Raw genomic sequence first — 22886 nt, 5'->3', positions numbered from 1 at the left:
AGCCCTTGAGACAACACATTTTTGGCAGATTTGTGCTGTTGTGAGGGATTATATTCAGGGGGTTGAATAATTTTGAAACTGCAAAAGTCATTAAAAGTTGCATTTTCATTTAAATTTGGGGAAACAACTTGACACATTTATTGTGTTGTGTTAAATACTTTTGTATGATTTGTTCAACAGCTGAAAGTCTGTAAATTTTGCCAGTAAACCTGATTTGCAACGTGATTGAATAATTTCAATTGCAACTGTATATTCAGAAGAAATCAAATGATGGTTGGGATAAAACTCATATTGGAACAACTTATCATGCAGTACATGCATAATTTTTTTTTTTTTTATTTATTTATTTATTTATTTCACAATAATTCAGTACATTTTACTTCAACAAAAGCAGTTGTTGGGGCATGAATAGTATAGACAGAAGCAGTATAAATTGTGCAGTACATCACACATTACAATTGCAACTACTACTATAGCACGCCTAATCTTCTTAGACAGGCACTCCACTATATTTAAAAGTACTAATTTGATCTTATTTGTGTAAACAGGCTGCTATATTAACATCCCTATTAACATCCCATCAATATTATATATATATATATATATATATATATATATATATATATATATATATATATACTGTGTATATATACTGTATATATAGTGGTATGAATAAGTTTTGGCACCCATGCTAAAGTTGCCTAAAAAGAAATAAAATAAGAATAAAAAATCATCTTTTGGATATTGATCTTAATGCCTAAATTAGAAAAATGAGAGATTGTTTCATTTTTCCCTAGAGATTGGCATGGGGTACTTTCCATAAGATCATCTTTCAATGCAAATCAAACCAGCTATTAGGCTAACTGAAGTAAAACCATGCCAATCTCTAGGTGTGGTGGAAGGTGTGTGATGATGTGGGGATATTTTAATTCCAAAGGCCAAGGGAACTTTATCAGGATGCATATAATCCTGGATCCATGAAATAACTGGCTTTTAAAAATAAAAATCTGCCTGACTCTATGGGAATTTAACATAGGGGTGCCCTGACTTATGCACCCTGTGTTTTAAGGAAAAACATTTATTTATTTATGATACATTATTCATTCACAAAGAAAATTGGTGTCCTTAAAGGTTGGAGTTTTCCTCATTTTTCTAATTAAGGCATTAAGATCAATATCCAAAAGATGATTTTTTATTCCTCTTTTTAGGCAACTTTAGCATGGGTGCCAACTTATCCATACCACTATATATATATATATATATATATATATATATATATATATATATATATATATATATAATTAACATGTAGGCACCAAAATTATGCATCCTGTAATGCCTGAAATGTTCTCATTGTATTTTTAAAGTGAACCCGTGCCAACTAAAGCTGCCAGCTTTTACTGTAAATTTTGCTTCTTTTTATATTGTGTGTGAGAGAATACACATCTCATCCTTTTGTCTCGCTCTCTCTCCCTCTCCATTCTGCTCTCTCTACAGCTTTCTCTTTCAGAGCAAAGTCGAACTGAAGCTAGTGGGATTAGTTTTGGACTGGCTACTGTCGGCTATTGGAACACCCTCTAGAGGCTGCATGAGGAGAACGCCAGCTAGCAGATCAATACAATGGGAGAGAGAGAGAGAGCAAGACAGGGGGTAGAGAGGCATAGGGAGGGTAGGAGTAGGAAAGAGACCGAGAGCGGGGGGTGTCGTCGGGTGAGGGAGGGAGACAGAGATAGCCTGCATTCGCGTGTGCAAGAGAGAGAGAGAGAGAGAGAGAGAGAGAGAGGAGGGTGTGAAAGGCGGATAGACGGAGAGAGACAGAGTTAGTGCGAGAGCAAGGTGTACACGTTGCTCAGCCATCCTCATTGCATCCGCGACAGGCAGCCAGAAAGGAGCTCGAATCTAACCGGTGGCAACAATAGACTATAGAAAACACAGCTTGACCGATCAATAGAGCTTTGCCAGAAACATTGTGAGAGGGAGAAAGCTGCTCACGGACCAGGGTGGAGCAGATAAGGTGAAGATCTGAGGCAATTACAGCACCGGGTTCCAAAACTAGGTAAGTTGAGCGGCTTGTGTTTAATAAGTGCTCTCTTCGTTGCGGCTGTGCTGTACTTGAGGGGACTGATTGGGGTTTGTGTTTTCTGCTTATGTCAAAACATTATCAATCTGAGCTTTAGAGCTAATATCAGGTTACTGAAGTCACACTAGTGATAAGACTGTGTCTAATGTAACCAAAAGCTATAATTCTTCTATTTGAAAATGCATTGAGTTGAATTTTTTAAAACAGTACTCAAAGTATCAGTATGCATTTGTTGTTTTTGAATGACTCACAAGTGCAAAGTACAGTGAGTAAAAACATTGCATGGATGGTTTTAAAGAAGTTGGTTTAATATGCCCTTTTGATGCATATTATGATTGGTGAACTTTTTATTTTCAGTAATAACTGTATTCACTGTCATTATCTAAATGACCGATAAGTAATGAAGAATGAATTTAAAATAGTTGGACAAGAATGTTCTAAGTGATGCATGCAAAACTATATGAAAGTACGTTTATTGGAACCACCGACAAAATTGCATATCTGAATATTTATATCAGCATATATAAACAGTCTAGAAATACAAATGCAAAACTGAGTATTATGTAGAACATGTTTTTTTTTCTTCTTCTATTATTTCAAAGTTTGACATCCCAGCAATTTCCCTTAAATCCACTGTAGATGCAGTTTGTTTTAAGAATTGGAATAGGATCTGATTGCTCTGTGCCTTTTGCATAGATGTTTTCTGAATGCCAGCCTCACTGTACCCCAGAGTGAGCAATTATTCTGTGCAGTGGGAAAACTTTCCATCCAAATAGTTGGCGATGCTGTTATGGGCAGATAATGATGTCACATCCATCCTGTGGATAAACCGGCTGTTTATTTGTTCCAATGCATCTTGTGGCACCTTTTAGGAGAAATATTCTCTCACTTGCTGTTGTTCATCCATTCCTCCTCCCTGCAGAGCTGCACTGTGAGGGATATTGTCATTTTTCTTAAGTGTTTGATTTGTCAAAGTCAGTTGAACATATTGTCCATGGGCAGATGTGGTATCGGAATGATATTAAAAATCTGGTGTGGAGGATTCTTTTTGCAGATTTATAGTGGAGAATAAATCTTAAATCCTCAGCTACGAGACCTTTTCTTCACCGCGCTGCCATGTGAACGAACGATACCACATGCCTCCCCACACAGTGTAAGATGAGAGCCTAGAGGTACATGGTAATCTCTCCGTAGGTAGATCACACCTCTCCACTGATCATTCCTTCCTTCCCCCTGCTCCTCTTTCATTAGTCTTAGGCATGATTTCAAAGCTTTCCCTGGGTCTGAGAATTCAGATAACGCGCTCTGCTCCTACTGGCACACAGGGCTATCTATTAAACATGCAGCCGTCAGAAGCCTCTCTCAACCAACACAGTCAAATTTATGGAAATGTAAATCAATAATGTGGACCAGCAAATAGTACATTTTAAAATGTTTGCTTTGGCTGAAATATCACACTCATTGCGAGAACAAAGGTACTAATAGCACTTAAATGTAAAGACGTAATTATAATAAAAATGTAGGCAAAATTGGCGCTTCCACACAAAATAAGATATTTAGATAAACGTTTTTTTTTTTTTTGTTCTCCTTCATACAATGACAACCAATGTGGTCCAATATTGTTTTGAACCCCACTGTCTCTCATTATATGGACGAAAGCAGTTAAACATTCTTCAGAATATCTTCTTTTGTGAGCCAGAGGAAAAAGGTCAGTCAGTTTTATGAGGGTGAGTAATTGATTAGAGAATTTTCATTTTTGAGTGAACTATCCCTTTAAGATGATGTAATGACAAATCACTGCCTTCTTTCTGTGCTCATTATTAGTCTGCAGAGCTGATGTTTGTCCATCTTAAAATTTGAAAATATCACCACCATGTGTTGAATATTCTGACCAATGAGGGGATAGTTTGCTTAGATGTGACTTTTATTAAAAAAATTAGGTTCGGTTTGAAATGTTGCCATGTGAAAGCGAAATTAAACAAGCAAAAAATACAACATTGGTCTCGGTTTCAGAACAAAGCTAACGGATGTTTCAATATATGGTGAAAATATCCATAAACGTGCATGCCATTTTACTATAAAATACTATAAAGAAGGGGAGAGGGGGAAAGATAGCCTATGCCATATAATTAATGGTTTTAATTAATTATAGTTAATCAATTTTGTGTTTTTGAAAGTAAAAAAAAAAAATGTGAGCCACCTCTTTAATTTAATATAAACGCATCTGCACAGTTGTACTGTATCTTGTGGTAATCATAATTGCATAATAAAATTTTCTGATACTTTTCCCTCTCAGTGAGATTAATTAACATGTAGCGGCACGCTTGTGGGTAACCAAATAGCACAACTGTGTTAGTCTATGAGGAAATTAATAATTTACATAATATTTCAGTCCAGGGGCTTTGCCTCTGCACAATGCCCAGCAGTGACTGTTGCAGAAGTTTCCTCTACTCTTGCTATTAGGCTGCTAAATGGGAATTAAGCCAGGGCCCCATTTGCATACACTTTGCGGAAGAACGTGAACGTTTAAAAAAGAAATCGGGTTGCATATATTGGACCACCCGAGGATCATTGTCCAAAATGAAAGCAGGTTGAGGCGGCTGCCCTCTATGCACTCCCCGTTCAACTGCCGTTAAATGGCTTTAAATTGACTAGCTACTATTTTTTGTTATTTTGTCATTGACTTAAATACAGCTTAGCTGAGGGATCAATTTATTATAACGCTACGTTATTGCAGTTTGTGTGCAGTTTTAATGCGCTCCTGCTGTTGAAATTACCATTTTGAGCACTATTGTTCTCAATTTAAATACCAACCCTCAATTGTCAGCATAAGCCAAGGACACGCTAGGCGATGACAACTGTTGTTTCTGAAGAAAAGTATACCATATAAAGGAGGCATTTCACATGTACCCCTTCAAACATGAGACTGTGGTCTGTTCTGTCATGGGTTCAATCTGTTTGATAAATGTTGCACCTTCTGATACTGTAGCCACACTAGCTTTAAATAATATAGCTACAAATAGAGTTGGGGAAAGAAAATTACTTGAACCGTTGCCCACTGCTTTTTTTTTTTGCCACATTTTTCTGCCTAACAAACATGTCCCCATCCTCCTTAATCTTGCTGATGATCCCCAAGCTCCAGTTCAGTCAATAGGGGGAGACGGTGAGCTCTTGCTTTGGTTTGAAAATGTGCTTGTGGCTTGATGATCATTTCAGAACATCAGACAATGACTGAGCTGCTGCATGATGCTCTAAATTAATGGGATTAATGTTTATTTGGCTAATCTGATTAACGAGTTAATCCGATTGAACTGTTTCAGAGTTTGCAAGAAATCCTGTTAGTAAAAAAAAAAAACACAGATTCATCAACATTATTTAAAGGTGCAGTGTAGCGACACCAAACTGCAGAAATTACACATTTCCCTTGTGAGAGAATATGCTTAGTTCTGCCGGACTTAGCTAATGAATTAGACTACGTGCATACTCATAAAAACCCCACCGACCACAGACATGTCAGCAAGCTCGAAAAGGCAAAATGATTTAGTTGCAGAGAGCATTTCTGAATGGCTAAAACACTGTGAGCTGTGCATTTTACAGAGCCTGTCACAGAAACCGGTGTGATTTCTCGGGACATCTATTCCAGTGATGTCTGTCATAGTTGGAACATTTTATGCTTGGTATTCAAAAAAAGAAAGAAATAAATTAATAGTGAAAATGCACTAAGTCAGCACTTTAGGTTTTGTGTGTGTTTTTATTGGACTTATATCCGGTATAGCCTGACAGTATTAGATAAATTTCCAACTGCTGACATATTGAAAAGCTTTTCTGGGCCAAAGAAAATCAGCAATCAATATAGGGCTAAAAACACTGTTATATAGTGCTCAGTGACAAAGAACATTTTACTTATCAGCTCGCATTCGATCAGGGCCAGCTAACAGGGGGATTGATTGCTCTGTAAAGCTCTGGAGGAAATGGAAGAAATGAATAAATCAGGAGTGATTTACAAACGCACAGATAAGAGCCAGGTATTTTTTTAACTCCTATCAGGAATGGTCAAGTGTACTGATCTACTGAGTATGTGTTTGTCGAGGAGAAGCAGCTAAAAGAGGACAGGTAGTGAGAAGACAGCAGGTAGTCAACAGCCAGTTATATTCATCTATATAGGGACAAAGAAGACAGATGTTTATTTGTTTAATTTGTTAATTATGTTGTTGATGATGCTGAAACTGTATGTTTTATTACGCAAGTGTACATTAGGGTTGATAATTTAACATTTCATGTGATTATTGATTATTAAATTCATGTGATTATTAAAAAATGCATTATTGAAATTACTGCAGGCAAAAGTCAGTGTCGATTATCTCTGTTGCACTGGAGGGTCATCGGGTGGAGCAGGAAAACATCTCTTTTGTTATCTTGCCTAGATAGGCAGCCAAATAAAGAACTCAACCATAATTTCTAAATAAAACCTGATTAGGCTAATGGAATTAAATTCATGTCAAAAACAGTGCAAACCAAATTAAAACATTAAAAAAGAAGAAAAAGATTAATGCTCTTGGCACCTTAATTTGAGTTGCACCCTTATTCAGTGCATTCAATTAACCTTTTCCTCCCCTTTGTGATATATTTGTGATTCATTAATTTGAATATAATGCAATTCATTTGATTAAAATATATGATTTCTTCAGGTACATTTACTCAACAATGATATGCTTAAAACTGAGAAGTTTTTTCTTTGAGTTTTCTGCGTACAGACCACACCATTGTCAAAACATTTCCCAAAACATTCTGCGAAAACTACCAAAAATGGTGTGTTTTGCTGCCAGGCCATTAGATGGCGATTAAACAACGCGTTCTCATCCTAGGGCGTCATATACTGACGCTTTTGAAATTTTGTCTAAATCCAACGCACATGGCACCCTTTCGCGTCAATATAACATACACAGAGCTTTGTTCGGGTATGGGTAGGTTTAGTTCTGGGGTAGGGTTAGGGTTAGACCACTAGGAGGTGTCTTCTGGCCCATGTATATCTGCGTCTCATATTGACGCTAAAGGGTACCATGTGCATTGGATGTAGACGAAATGTCAAAAGCGTCAGTATATGATGCTTTGGGATGAGAACGGGCTGGATTAAACACTATAGACTGAACATGTAATACACATGTGCATGACATCATCATTTTTAACGATTCACGTTTTTGTTGTTTACACAGACCGTTTTCAAAAGTTAGCTTTTTTTGTCACCCAAAAACGCTGTTGTCCAGGAAAATGAATGGCCAAAGCACGTAGAAAGTATTACTTTTTTAGTTGAAAACGGTGTTGTGTTTTAACAGCCCCTTTTGATGGCCAAACTGGTTGGTAGATGTTATTTTTAAAATGTTTGTCTGTACTAGTGCTGCACGATTAATCATATCGCAATCGTGATGTCAAGCCATTGTGATTATATGACACAAAATACTGCGATTTTATACGAAATAACCAAATTAGGGCTGTTAACGCAATTAACGCAACATCTCTTATTTTTTGTCAGCCTTTGGCTAGTGTTATGATCCCGCTCTAATTCATGCGAATGCTTTTAAACCATTCATGCGTGACACGTCTAAAGAGAGCGGGCTGTGAATGTCCTGACAGGCTGTGGATGCCCTAACACGGGTGCCAGTATCACGCGCAAATACAGACCGCCCGCTAGAATACAGTTCTCTTTCGCGCTTTAACGAACAATAAAACACACATAATTATGACAAAATGTCGCTTTGTCGATTATCTTCAGAACATAAGAGCAGTCTTATGATGGACGTAAAGAGTTGTGTCTACAGTGGCTGCTCTTAAAGGGCCAGCAGCCAATAACGCGTTCTGTCAGTAAAGTTTTTATTCATTTTTATCCAGACATCAATGGCTTATTGATCATTATAGATATCAATCATTTAGTTGTTGTTATCACTAATCTGTGTGTGCATTTTGCTTAAGAACCATGCAAGTTGACTCATGAAATCATTTGGTTATTATATCGCAATCGCAATATTGACCTCAATAATCGCAATATGACATTTTTCCCAAATCGTGCAACCCTAGCCTGTACAGACACTCATGTTATTGCTCTTAAACAGTTAAAACTAGCTTGTTTAAAGACTAGTCCAGTTGGTCCAGTAGCATTTGGTGCACTGAAACTGTGATTAAAAGTTCACACTTTGATTTGATCTGAGGCATACATACTGTGTAAGTTCAAGAAAATAATGATGTTTTCCCATTTGTTTATCTTGTTGTAAATAAACTGGTAAACAGAGTGCCATCATGTCTTGTAGGGACTGTCATCTGCCAAATCTGGCAAAATAAATAAACTGTAATTTTATCTCTTTAGTCTAGCACAGTAATTTTAGGTTTCCAGCGTGGGTGAGGTCACATTTATTTCAGCCAATCAGGTTTGCTGCGGATCTTGTGCCTGTTAATTGGCGTGTGATTAAGGAGTAAAACAATTATTTGCTCCAGTGAAGATTCCATCTGTCTTCAATTAGTTAGAATTGTATCATTAACTTAATATGTTATCTGTTCACAAATTTCCTCAACTAAATGTTGGGAATGGAAATGTGCCGACTCGTGGTCACATTTAATTTGTAGCTCTGTAAAAGCACACCCTCGGAGATACTGATGTGAACCTACATGTAATATATTAATCTTTCTGATACAATGCCATTTTCAATTATTGCTAGTATTCCGACATTTCAACTGGATTCTGGAAGAGACATGGTCAATGAATGCTGTCACAAGCAATCATTGACAATGTGTCAAATCTATATTGCTAAAGGACACAGGGTACAGCACTAATGCAAATGCATGCTTGCCATGTTAGAGAGAGAGGGAAACAAATGCCTTAGATAAATATGTGTCTTATTTTGCACTCCAAAACTGCTTGTATTCATTATTTCAGTCCAAGATGGCATAAAACAAATGATTTTATGGCTTTCTAGGCAGTACTAGTAATTACATCAGTGGAACTGATTAAGTTCATCCAATAATTAAACAAATTTCATTGATTTCCCACAGAGACACAGTCCAGTTCACAAACACATCCACCATCCGCTCCTGATTCCTGTTCTCCCTGAAGCAATAGGCCAATCAGATGACTGCGGTTTGAGAAGTGCAATAAAGTCAGACACATTGATATTCTGTGCAACAAACTTTCCTGTCCCTTTGTCAATAGATAAAGATTGAAAAGAGGTGGTTTGTTGAAAAATAGATATACATCACACATATCTCTTCTGTTGTAGTAGGAATCAGCAGATCTGTTATGTGGATATTTGCTTTGACCCACTGTAGTTGTGTGGCTGGCTCATGTAGGTCTTTCACTCGCTAGTTCTCCCCATCTGTGCAGGCAGATGGATGAACACTCCCACATAAAGTTTTCTTTGCCAATTGCCATCCTTCCTGCTTTGTAGTTAAAAGAGAGAATTGAAGCATTTTTGGATCCTTCGAATCTTCACTAAACGGTCCAGCTATCATTTCATTGCCTCTTTCATGGACTTTTCTGGCTAACCAACAGTCTTGATTTGTCAGCTGAATGAGCATGTGAATAAAATCAGCGTGTCTTATTTGAATGTGCAAGTGCATTGGGATTGTCTACGAGACTAGATCTTTAAACAAAAGCCAACTCAATTGCTGACAAATGTTAAATTTAAATAGATTCTGCCTGCCGAACAGAGTCGGGGGAGACTCAGAGATTTACATTCAAATATGCTGCAGCAGTGCCATGTTGTCATTTGATGTACATTTTTTTGGTCAACATTGTGTTCGTCGTAGAAATAGCTGTTTGTAGTTAGGGCTGGTCCGAATACCATTTTTTGAGATTTGAAGCTTCGTTAGTAATGAACATCGAATATTCAAAGCTTCGGAATCTCTATTTGTCTCTGTCCGTTTGCATTTTGATTATTTCGAAAACCGTTCATCCATACTACTTCACAAGGGAGTGCAGTGTCGTATTTGGTGCAATATAGATAGACAGGTGCGAAACGACTCGTTTAGAATTCACAAACGTTTAATAAACTACAGAACAGCAAGAGCGGGAAGCGGCAAAGCTTATATGCTCCGAGAACGGACACTGCACCAGTGATATAAAACTCACAGGGCTGTTAACTGAAGCAATATTTTTAATAAGGTAGTCTAATATTTTTCTCTCTAACAAATTACTGACCAAGTAGGGTAGATTTAAATAAAGAAGCGGCTCGCCTCACACGAGCATGGTTTATACGCTCCGAGAATGGAAACTGCACTAGTGATATAAAATACACACAGCAATATTTTTAATGAGGTATAGTCTTATAATATTTTTCTTACTGAAAAAGTAGGGTATATTTAAACAAATAAATTAAATTTAAATAAATAAAAAATAAAAACTCATTGCAAGTGGGAGGGGAGGTTGATGTACTGTAAATAATGTAACATTTCACAAAGATAGCATTATAGCAGCATAACAAAGAGTTGTGGTGTAACGGTTCTCGGTAAAAAATCGAACCGTACCGTTCTCCACCCAAGGTTCAGGACGCACTTGCACCACTGTTGATCTCAAATCTGATGACGCATCTAGAATATATGGTTTGTTGAAAATAACACGTTAAACAGATCTCGATGGATACACATGTTGGATCCCCAATAATAGCCTACATTACTATTGTAACTATTGTAACTTTAATAAGGATTAATCTTTAATTTATAGTTAAATACGCAATGTTATTTTACATTCGATTAATTAATTACATTTATGCACCTGAAAACTAAGGCCCTGTTTACACGAGAATTCTCGCGGGTGAAAACGTAAAAAATATTTGATCGGATGTGCCTTTCGTTTACATGGTGACGGCGTTTTGGGGGCTTAAAAGCGCACAAAAGTGAAACCACCCTCCAGAGAAGAAATCTTAAAAAACGCTCCACCGTCGCGTTCCCGTGTAAAGGGTAAAAACCGGTAAAAACACAAAAGTATGCTTGGCAGTGAAGGTTGTACGCATGCGCGCGGACTTGGTGTTGTTGTGTGGCAGTTCTCCACGTTGCCACCAAGCCGCCTGGAGTGCATACTACATTGAATTTAACGCACTTTTGCGTCACCGTATGCACGCGGATTTCCCACCCAAAACGCTCGTCTAAACGCGGAATAAAAAGTGATAACGCAACGGCACTTTTGCGTTTTCTCTTCAGAATGTTTTGTTTCTAGCCTTAGACCAACATGAAAAACCTGAAAATTGTATCTTTGCTCTCTTGTATTTATTTGTGCTGTTGCTTGTAGTTAGTTTACTTGTTTTTATTTTCTTTATTTTCCATGATTATAGCACTTAACGAAACTGTGAACCTAAAACTGTGATGCAAACCGAACCGTGAGCTATTTGGACCGTTGCACCCCTGACAAAAAGTCATTAGAACTATACATTTATTGTGCTATTTTACTTGGTCACCATTTGCTTACATTCATATGGAAAGGAGCAAATACTCTGCTTAACATCTCATTTTGTGTTCCACAGAAGAGAGAGAATCATACTGTTTTTGACATGAACAGAATTTTTGGGGGAACTATCCCCCAAGCTGGATTCGGGGAAAAAATTATTACACTAATTTAATATAAAATGTACTACAGTATGCAGAGTTTCTAGTAACATAAAAACAGCTAAATCTGTTTAAGAATTCAACCAGCGAACAGTGGGTTATTAATTCAGTTTTTTTTTTTTTGCACATCACAAGTGTCATCCTACTATTCACAGCTTTTTTTCTGTCAGGTTTGTTCCTCATAAACAAGCAAGACACGTCTCCTCCTCCCCAATCCCGACATGAAGCTGAAATGGCCTGTGCATGTTTTTAAGTGGTGTTAATGTGTGCTGGCCTATGGAACACACATCCTTGGAGAAAACATCTCCAGTCTGATTGGCGTTTATAAAATCTAGCCACGGTCTGTGCGGTCTGACTTCATATTTCACATTACATTAACTCACCGACGCAGGCCCAGTACAACGAGGCCTTTTTGGGTGTGCATGCGTTACAGTGAAAGAGCTGTTATGAGTGAACGGGCAAGAGAATTGGCAACAGGTCTTTGTTCTAATCAGACTGTCTTGAATGGGCCCTTTCCTTTTCATTTCAGTGAATAGTTCACTCAAAAATGAACAGTGTCGTCATTATTTGTTCACCCTATACTGTATGCTGTTCCAAAAACTAAAGAATATCCACTTTTTTCATCTACCCTAGCTCTCTTTGGGACTTTTATGATCATTGTTGAGATAATTATCAGATTTTTCTGTCAGAAATGTCATGAATGAATCATTCTTTTGAGCCAGCACTTTTGAATGAATCAGTTGATTTGGTTCAGTTCAACACAAAACTGGCCTGAAAGGTTCAGGAATCAAACTGATGTGACTCAATTATCCAGTTAACAACTCTAATGACATTTGATCTGTTTGTGATATAAAGCTTATATAATGCTTTGTAAAATATGGACTGCTTTTATTAGGGCCCAAGCCCTGAAAGGGCGAAGGCCCTATTGTTTTCCTTAGGATTATTATTATTATTATTATTATTATTATTATTATTATTATTATTTATACGACTATTCGGGCACTTTTGGGGCCCTTAACATGCTCAAAAACTCTTGAAACTTAGCACACGGGTCAGAACCCGCGGCCATCAGGGCCGGGCTGAAGATGGTACCCGGGCGTGGCAGGGGGGCTAGACAGCGCCCCCTGGAACGGGGTCCGAAAACTTGGTCCATAAATCAAACACGCTTGCATGTAATAATATGAAACTCGGTGCACATATAGATCTCATCGTTCATATATACCTCATACTATTACTTTTTACCCCAGCCCAACAGGAAGTCGGTTATTTAGGGTTGTTCATAAAACACCCGCAATGGAATTTGAAGTACTACTCCTAGAGAATTCAAACTCACGGCACGAAACTCGGTCAGCATGAAGTCAAGGCATTGACGATGAAAGTTTGCGAGGGGATTTTTGATATCTCGAACGGTTTGGCCATGGCGAGGAAACGAAATTATGGCGAGAAACGTGAAACAGGAAGTGTGTTATAACTTCAGCATACATTAACTGATCTTGATGAAACTTCAGCAGTATGTTCGCTGTAAGAGGACGATCACATGGATGTGAATATTGTGAGTCAGAGTTATAGCGCCACCAACTGGCAGCAGGAAGTGTGTCACTTTCAAAATGCTTTGAACTCACCCTTTTATTTTTACCCGATGTGCTTCAAACTTAATCTGTATAATGTAAATACATAGCAGATGAAGACCTGTGAATGGATTCTTGATATCTTTGATACTGTTGCCGTGGCAACGCATCAAACTTTAAAATTCTTTTTTTTGATGATTTTGAGACTCTTAGCGGCTTTTGTGGCCCTTAACGGGTTTGAAAACTCTTGAAACTTTGCACACAGGTCAGATCCCACAGCCATCAGAGCCGGGCTGAAGATGGTACCTGGGTGTGGCAGGGGGGCTAGACAGCGCCCCCTGGAACGGGGTCCGAACACTTGGTCCATAAATCAAACACGCTTGCATGTAATAATATGAAACTCGGTACACATGTTGATCTCATCGTTTCATCTATACCTCACGCTCTTACTTTTTACCCCAGCCAAACAGGAAATCGGCTATTGAGGTTTGTTTGTAAAACGCTCGCAATGGAATGTGCAATACTCCTCCTAGAGAATTCAAACACACGGCACGAAACTCGGTCAGCATGAAGTCAAGGCATTGAGGATGAAAGTTTGCGAGGGGATTTTTGATATCTTGAACGGTTTGGCCGTGGCGAGGAAACAAAATTATGGCGAGAAACGTGAAACAGGAAGTGTGTTATAACTTCAGCATACATTAACTGATCTTGATGAAACTTCAGCAGTGTGTTCACTGTAAGAGGCTGATTACATGGATGTAACTATTGTGAGTCAAAGTTATAGCGCCACCAACTGGCAGCAGGAAGTGTGTCACTTTCAAAATGCTTTGATATCACCCTCTTATTTTTAACTGATTTGCTTCAAACTTCATCTGTATAATGTAAAAATACAGCAGATGTAGACCTGTGAATGGATTCTTGATATCTTTGATACTGTTGCTGTGGCAACAAATCAAACTTTAACATTCTTTTTTGATACTTTTGGGACTCTTAGCATGCTTGAAATTGCTTGAAACAGATAGATACAGATAGCTCGACAGATACATCACATTTATTAGCCAGTAGGCATGTGCAACTTTGGCAAAAGATTAAAGTAATGTCAAAAAAGTAAACAGTAAACACTAAAAGCCTCATATCTTCTAAAAATGTAATTATACATCATTTGTTTCTAAATTAAATTATACAAATATTACAATTAAACCAGTTTTTCCCTTTTTTCATTTAAGAATTATGTTTACGTTCAAAAACAGCCAGAATGGTTTTAAAATTCAGAAGAAGAAAAAATAATCTGAGTCATACGTAGTGCTATACTGCCCTCTTGTGTTCAATATCAGGTAGGCCTATTGTGTATATTCCCACCGGTTAATCAACGTGTGACTCCGCTGGGACTCGGGAACTTTTAAATCGCTTACTTAAAACCGAAAGTCAAAATACAGATATCCGCACAAGACATTAATGTTGTGGAGTAGAGCAAGCATTTTAAATAAATTCCTATTAAGTAACTAAACAGAATGAACGTTCACTCTGTTCTGCTGGTTCCTCGCTGTTGGCGCGCACAGTTATGAATGCTTGTGCAGCCATGAGTTTTAGTTTAATTTTAAAATTAGCGCAATTTCGGGATTTGTATTATTTGAATTTATTTTTAAAAAACACAATGTTGAGTTTTATTGTAACACTGTTTAATCGCGCCCACGGTTATATTTTGTATATTATATATAATTATAATGTATTTCTGTATAAAATAATACTACAATAAAAAACACATTTGTGACCGACCTGATCCAGCAAAATTAGTCACAGTGACCCAAATTTAAAAATTGAGATTTTGATATTAATGGAAAGAGGACACTGTAAGCTTTTAAATGATACCTTGGTCATACCTTGAATGGTTGTAACGATATACAGATTTGAATTCTGGTCGTCTGCCCTTTTTTTTCCAATTGAAAACCTAAGAAAATCGCTTTTAAAGTTTTTTTGCCCGTTTTTTTTTTTTTTTTTTTTTTTGATATCTTTCAAAATCCATAGCATTTTAAGGGATAAACTATTTATTTTATATAGCTTTATTTGACCAAATAGATTAACATATATAAATGCAATTTAACGAGGCTGAAACTCAACTTATTTTTAATTTTTTTGAAATAAATAATTAAAAAGTCACTTTTACAAAAATGTTCTAAAATCAGAAAGATTAAAGAGGAGTCAGAGAGAAATTCAGTTTTCATACGGATTAGCCCACATAAGCAGAGAGCAGTCTGTTTTCTTTCATTTTGAATGGTTGTGTTTAAAAGTAGACATTTCAATATATATATGTCTGTGAGGATACCTTATACGCTGACTTTCGGTTCATGAGACAAGCTTCAGTTCACGTGCCGCGCGTCTCCGCGTCGTGATTAGGCCTAGCCTATTGTCTGCAATTTATTTCTTATTATTAAATCCTAGTAATTGGTTGATGAAACATTGATTTAAATTAAGATAATTATTTTAAAACGAAATTTACTTTAAAGAAAGGCTTTGTGCTTGCATGTTTAAGCTATGTGAAAGTTTTAGTGCTGCTTCCAGAGAACGGTCACGTTCGGATTGTTTTTCCTCATAAATGCGAACACGGAAAATAAAATAAAGATTTTATGTTCTGGAGTGAGTCAACCCTTCTTCATCGGGTGAGTATTACTTTTGGTTTGTGCAGTGTGGTTCACATAGGCCAATTTATTTAAATATTTAATTATCTGGGAATTGGATCTCCTCCATAATGCTGAAATTGCCCAATTTAAAAAAAAAAAGTAATAATTTAAGTTTTGTGGTGTAAGTCTACGTATTTTATAATGTTAACTTCAAATAATACTAATAGTAATTTAAAGATGTTGTAGCTAGCATTGGGTCTGGACGTGAAGGATAACTTCGGGAGTTGAAGGGACGTGTCGGTGTCGTGATTCTGTCTTCACACACCGTGACACAGGTTCGTGGATCTGAGTGTCGCGATCGTTACAGCCTTACATAGGCTATATTCTTCTTGCAGATAAATATACTCACGCAGTTTAGGTTAGAAGCCTCCAGTGAGTTCAACGTTTCAGGGGATACCCGGGAAATGCTCAGAGGTGACGAGGGGAGTTGAGAAGAGCAATGTTTATTTCAGCGAATTTAAAGCTTTGACAACTTTAATCGTTATTTAAATACCTTTACTCAATTATCTCGACTACGAAACCCTGTGAGATTATTTTTGAATGTCTGTTCTTTGAAATTAGCAAAAAAAAATTTTTTTTTTTTTTTTTTTTGTTATTTCATGGTTTTTCCACATAATCGGCCCATATCTTAAAATGGAAGGTTGCAACTTCCGACTCATTTCGCCAGAGCGGGTCACATTTGATTTTTATTTTTTAAACAATGTAATGTGTAACCTAAAAATAAACAGATTATTTGATAAATGGTATATTTAAATCTGCATATTGTAGCCTAATATCTGCAGGGCAGCCTAGTCTTAATAAATGTATGCTTCATTTTTCATTAGTAAATTTGATCAATAAATTCAATAATTTAGAATAATAAGACACTATAGGGCTGTTACCCTAGGTAAGGCTGATCAAATTAAATCGGTTACACAATAATGTTACGAGATTGGTTTAACAGGAGTCAATTAAAAATCGCTGTAAAGAACGATATTTTTAAACATAACCCTAAATCACCATAAGGTGTCGCCAGATGACCGTCTTAATGAACGAGTCATGGATTCAAAATGCTGAATCATTCAGTAATGAGAAAACACATTGCTTTGAGATGCGCGATGGGTCGCTGTGATCTTTGTTTAACTATTTTCTCTGCTGAAACAGAAAAAAGTCAATATTGCATCTAAAAAGTCAATATTGCATACAAAATGTAAGTGACTTGACTTGTGTGTGTGACTATGTTTGTTGTAGTGATAAGAGTTGCACCCTTGTTAAAGTTTAAGGCCTTGTGTTTTTGGATATATATCTTTCTTTCTTTTTTTTTCTTTTTTTACAAAATATGCATATAACCCATATATTTTAGATTTATTATTTGCTTTAAATTAAATTAAGATTGTATTTTTGGTAATTGAACCTGAATGAATTTAAAAATGAATGTGCTATATTTCAGATCATATATTTGTTTTTCTTAAAATTTGAACTAACTTTATTCTCAGCTGAATTATAAATATTTTATTTCTGTATGAATTAAAAACACATTTGATTTTTCTTTTTTAATCAATGTAGAATGTGTAACTGAAATATAAACAGATTAGGGCTCTGTTCGAGGACAAGTAACTAAAACCAATGCGACATGATGAATGTTTGTTTCCCAAACCATCTCAGAGTAACAGCTTACTTTTCTTTCTTACTATATTCTTTCTTACTATAAACTGTGCTGTAGAGCTTGCATCAGTCAAAGCAGGGTTACATTTTGCATGTCGTGCACAATAAACCTAAAGGCACCAGGGTGGCGGTGCCACCGGCTTCATATATATATATGTATATATACAGTATATATATATATATATATAGCTGTGATCCGCGATGAAGGGCCAAAGACAGTGGCATGGCCACCCTGGTGCTTTTAGGTAACTGAGGAACCGGGGTTGCGGTGCCACCGGCTTGGGCCCTTCATCGCTGCTCGCAGCTATATTTATATTTGTTTTTAAATTTCCAGCAGTCATTAACATTATAAATGAATGAAATGAAACATTTAAAATTTCTCCTTTTGTGTTGAAAAGAAGAAACTAATTTGGGAACATGCTTGAGGTCTTCAGCTTCCCTGTAATAAGGCGTTGTCAAGTGTTTCTGACCCAGTCTGTGCTGAATGTTTCTAAAGAATGACTTGTTGGTTGCAGCCAGGTGAATCAGTGTACCAGATGCAGCCTACAAAAGCTTCCCTCAGTACTGGTGCAATATCAAAGACATTTTGTGAGAGGCATCACAATATCCTTCACAAACCATCCAAGCCTTTGACATCTTGTGTTGTGAGGTGAAGCTATCGTCATAGGACATCTGTTTGCTTTGGTGTCATATTTGTTTTGCTCTACTGATTTATATACTGAAATCCTAAAGACAGAAACAAAATGACATTTCCATGCGTTACGCTCGTCGCTCGATATTCACTTGACCTCAATGTGTATTGACTTTGTGCACTGTAGCGAGACAGAACTGACCAAACAAAATGCACACAGAAAAAATGCTTTGACCTTTTATTTTTCCGTGTCCAGATCAGGGACAAAACGATTGAACTCTATATGTAAAAATTCTCTATACAAATGCATGAATGATGTATGTGTTTATTGGTATAAATACTGTATTTAAAATTAAGAACACTAGCAAACATGGCTTATAGTCCCAGACTAAAATGCACGTTTCAGCTGTGTAACTTGCACTGACATTAAAATGTCATTGGAATTGGTTTGTGTTTTTACTAAGGCATTTCTGTCTGGACCACTATCACCAAATATGATTGACAATTAGCATACAGTTTGGATTGGTATGGTTATGTTCTGGACGAGAACTCCCTGCACATCCATGCAGTCCAGCATGGATGAGAACAAGTAGAGTTGCAATAAAATCCTCCTTATGGTAAACAGAACCAACATGAATGTATTGCAGATAACATTAATTCAAAATTTTACAATACAACATAATTCGAGAATTTATTCTGTTTTAAGGGGAATCAGAATGCCAAATCCAGACTGGGTGAGATGAAGAGCTGGGGATGGAGGATGGTAATTAGCTCCTGAGAAATGCGATAGCTGCTGATAATACTGAGGTATCTTATATATGTATACAGTGATATACATTATATTCCTATTGGTAGACGTGGATCAGCTGATGCAAGCTTGACTACGCTTGATGTTTATAAAAGCTACATAAATGACCTAATTAAATTAAGGTCTAATTCTGGCTTAATTCAAGCCCTGACTGTGAAACCAGGCCTAGGTTTCCTTAAAAAAAGCACCAGTTTGGGTTAAAAAAAGTCATCTTTATACTGTTCTCACTGTCCAATCTTCAGAGCAGTCAGTGTAGGCAGAGCTTCTTTGTATTCTGTGAACATTCAGCTTTGCCTCTGAGTTGAAATAAGAAGTTATTCATGTGTTCTATTTGTTTATTCATCTATTCATTATCAATTCAACTCTATCCTTTTTTGCTGCATCAAATCCAGTTTTGTTCTCACACTTTTTGTTCATCAACATGCTAGGAGACTAACAATTTTTCAAAAATTCAATTTTAAGCATGTTTGGAAAGAAATCAAGTATATTATTGGTGGATCCTGAACCGCCCAGAAGTGCGTTCATTTTTGGAAAATGTTTCCCTCTCCAATTTACTCTAAGATTGCAGATTTTTAAGACATTTAAGTTTGTCACCTAGTAGATGTTTGCTTTTCGCATTCTGATAGCAATCACTAAGTAAGGTGGTCTAAATGTATTTTTGAACCAAAACAACAAGCTTATGCTGCGTTTACTCCATAACTATTGTAATTTGTAAGAGACTATGTTATACTTGTAGCGTGACTTGAATATGCATTTCAATGGCAACACTATCACATGATAGCCAAAATTAATCTGCATCAGTCAGGTGGTACAGGTCAGTGCAAGTTGTTTGTTCTTTATTATGTGCATTGAAACATGAGGTAGTTTAAGGCAGTCTCTCTTTTGTTTTGCTCCCTGCTGTACGCATTAATGTGTTTTGATGGAGCCGTGGCTTTGGAGGCGCTCTGAAGGGGAGGGTGTGATCTTATGCTTTCAAAGCTAGCTCACTATTATTGTTAGCCTCTGAAAATTACCTACCCTACCGTTAAAATATTTGAGTTTGTCATCTATTGTAGTAGATGTTATTTTTTATTTGAAAATGTATCCCCCTTTTTCTCTCCATTGTACTGGCACTACTGTACAAGTGGTGGTGATTGATAAGACACATGCCTTTGGTGTGAGAGACCCAGGTTCAAATCCACTGTGAGACACCAGTGTGTCTCTGAGCAAGACACTTACTGTACGTTCACACCGCCGCCGACTTGAGCGTCAAAGAAGAAACGAAAGTTTACATTCATGTTTCTCCGGAATCAGCCAGCGTGAAGGACGTCTATATTCCGATTGGTTGCTGGCGTTTTGGCGCTGCTTGCCGCTGAATCGCGTCACAGCTCATTACCATAAAGTTGAGCTTCTTTCAACTTTCTGATTGACGCTCAAAACGCCCAAAACGCGATGCCGATGGATTTGATGCTCCTTGCAGCTGAGAAAAGCCAGCTTCCATTAAAAATGAATGACTTCCGGCCGCTTTGGAAGCTCAAGTCGGCGGCGGTGTGAATGTACAGTTAACCCCTAGTTGCTCCAGAGGCGTGCGACCTCTGACATATATATCAAATATAAGTCGGTTTGGATAAAAGCGTCAGCGAAATTAATACATGTCAATGTAAAAAAAAAAATGTAATGGCAAGATGTTCATATTTAAGACATTTAATTCATGTAGTTCTTTTCTCTTGCCATTATTTGCATATGAGATGTGCATGCTCATTGATTGGATTGGTGTACTTATTACAGTATATCATGGTCATTGTACTACATCTCAAACTATTTTGCATGATACCTCTGGGTATGTGCCCAGATAGCCATATTATTAATCCAGCCTCGGTACAGGAAGCATGTGAACGTTTTGTTCCTGCTCTATTGATTTTAATTAATTAATTATCTGGAGCAGATTTTTGTAGTATTCCTCTGTTCGTCAGTTAAACTGGTTTAGAAACAGATTTTACCCCACAGTTTACAACCTCCAGCTTGTTGCTGGTCACTGAATCAAATTTTTAGACCCACAAAAAGTTGAAATCACCATAGTGGAGATGAGAAGACATCTGTCTTTTGAGATAAGGCACAAACCATTTCAGAGCAGAATAGCAGCCGTTCAGTGCACAGACACACTGCGGTTTAAAATGCAAGAAGCCTTTGAAGTTTGATAATTCAAATTTAAGCTAGCAGAGTTATATGATAGAAAGTGAACTGAAAACTCTAAAACAAAAACTATTGAAGGGAAGGATAACCCAATCTCTGAAAAAAGGGTGTTTAATTTGTTTTTGTTTTCTTCGAATTAGCAGTAACAATACAATACTTCCAAGTGCAGAGTTGACCTATTCTTCCAAAACAGCTCCTGCAGGACTGTTGCCCATGCAGACGTTTGTGCCGACCTGTACACTATCCAGCCTGCAGAGCCAAGAAGCCCTGAAAAGGATTAGATAAATGTTTTCTGGGAATATTTTAAGGAAATGCATGAGTCGTGCAGGGGCTGTCATGCTTGAAATTGAGTGAAATCACATATTCAGGCTGACATGTTGGATCACATACACACTTATTGTCAGCCTTTAGTGATTGCCCTCCTTCCTATGTCCTCTAGCCATTTTTATATCACTAGAATGAAGAAGCAACTCATGGGCTACAATCACGAAGAGCCGACTATCACAAAGCACTTCAAAGGTCACTGCTTTTCAAATCTGACTATAATTTACAGTGCACACCTTTATGGTTGGGAGACCTTCAGACTAAAGAATCAATTATGTTCCACAAGAAACGGTGAAGTGGGGGATAAAAAAAGTGGTCACATTTATATCATTAAAATCCTTTTGAAGGGGCAGAATGTCATCTCCGTTGGACTTCCCAAGGGTTGATGTTTTTGAGAGAAAATTACACTTTTATCCAGAGCATCATTGCAGTTTAGACTCCAGCCTCGACATTTGCCCAAACTTTCAAAACAATTTGCACATTATCCTATTCTTATCAGTTATATTTATGGCAACACTTTACAGAAAGGTCCAGCTTGTCAGCATTTATTTTTTTTAGCAATAAGTATAATTTACTGCATTAGGTATCATAATTTTTACAGCATTTATTAATCTAGGGTATTTTAGGGGGAAAAATAATAAAGTAAGTACACACACATGAGTTAAAACATATTATTATTATTATTATTATTATTATTATCCTAGTAAAACAAATATTGTAACATTTTACTGTAAAAAAAATAATTAATTTCAACGCATTCTCACCCCAAGGCGTCACCTTTGACCATGCTACAATATTTGACGCTTTAGGCGCCTACGGCGTCATCTAACTGACGCTAAAGGAAAGCGTCTGGGTCATCTTAACTGATGCTAAAGGACGCCTAAAGTGTCAGATATTGAAGCATGGTCAAAAGGCGTCAGCTAGGTGACTCCTTTATTAATTGAAATTTTATTGTTTTTAATTGAAATGTTTTTCTTTAATAATAATAATAATAATAATTATAAATATTTAAAAATAAATATGGTAACACTACATAATAAGGTTGAAGTTTCAAGTAAATAAAATATAACATTTTTAATACTATTTCAACTATTTGTTGTTGTTACTAAAACTATTTGTATACCAACCCAAGACAACAACATTGTACAACTAATGTCATTAGTTTGGTACAGGGCTACAGATGCAGTCACATACAGTTGTTCAACAAATTTCATCAGCAAAATCCAGTCATTACAATAGGAATCAATGCGATTATGATTTTTGCGCAACGGCAAGGTTTCCCTATGCGGATTCGACAAAAGGATTGAAGTTGGTAATTCGGTTTTGCCGCACCGACCAACAGAAAGCTGCTTTTGTGATAGCTGTGTACGTCGCTACAGTTTTGGCAATAGATAAT

At 36.9% G+C, this 22886-nt stretch overlaps 1 protein-coding gene across 2 annotated transcripts in view; it reads left to right on the top strand.

Annotated features, from left to right (window-relative positions):
• Nucleotides 1-1722: 1722 nt before the first annotated feature.
• The window catches only part of tnr (tenascin R (restrictin, janusin)), a 178379-nt gene continuing 157215 nt past the window's right edge, over nucleotides 1723-22886 (top strand). For both annotated transcript variants that reach the window (XM_039654780.2, XM_039654779.2), the window contains exon 1: nucleotides 1723-2056. The gene's annotated coding sequence lies outside the window, so the exon portion shown is untranslated. The remainder of the gene's footprint in view (nucleotides 2057-22886) is intronic.

The sequence above is a fragment of the Pimephales promelas genome, chromosome 5 (assembly GCF_988280905.1).
Source record: "Pimephales promelas chromosome 5, fPimPro1.hap1.1, whole genome shotgun sequence".
NCBI classification, from domain to species: Eukaryota; Metazoa; Chordata; class Actinopteri; order Cypriniformes; family Leuciscidae; genus Pimephales; species Pimephales promelas.
Note: the sequence above shows the minus strand (reverse complement) of the source record. Positions and strands in the feature narration are given on the sequence as shown.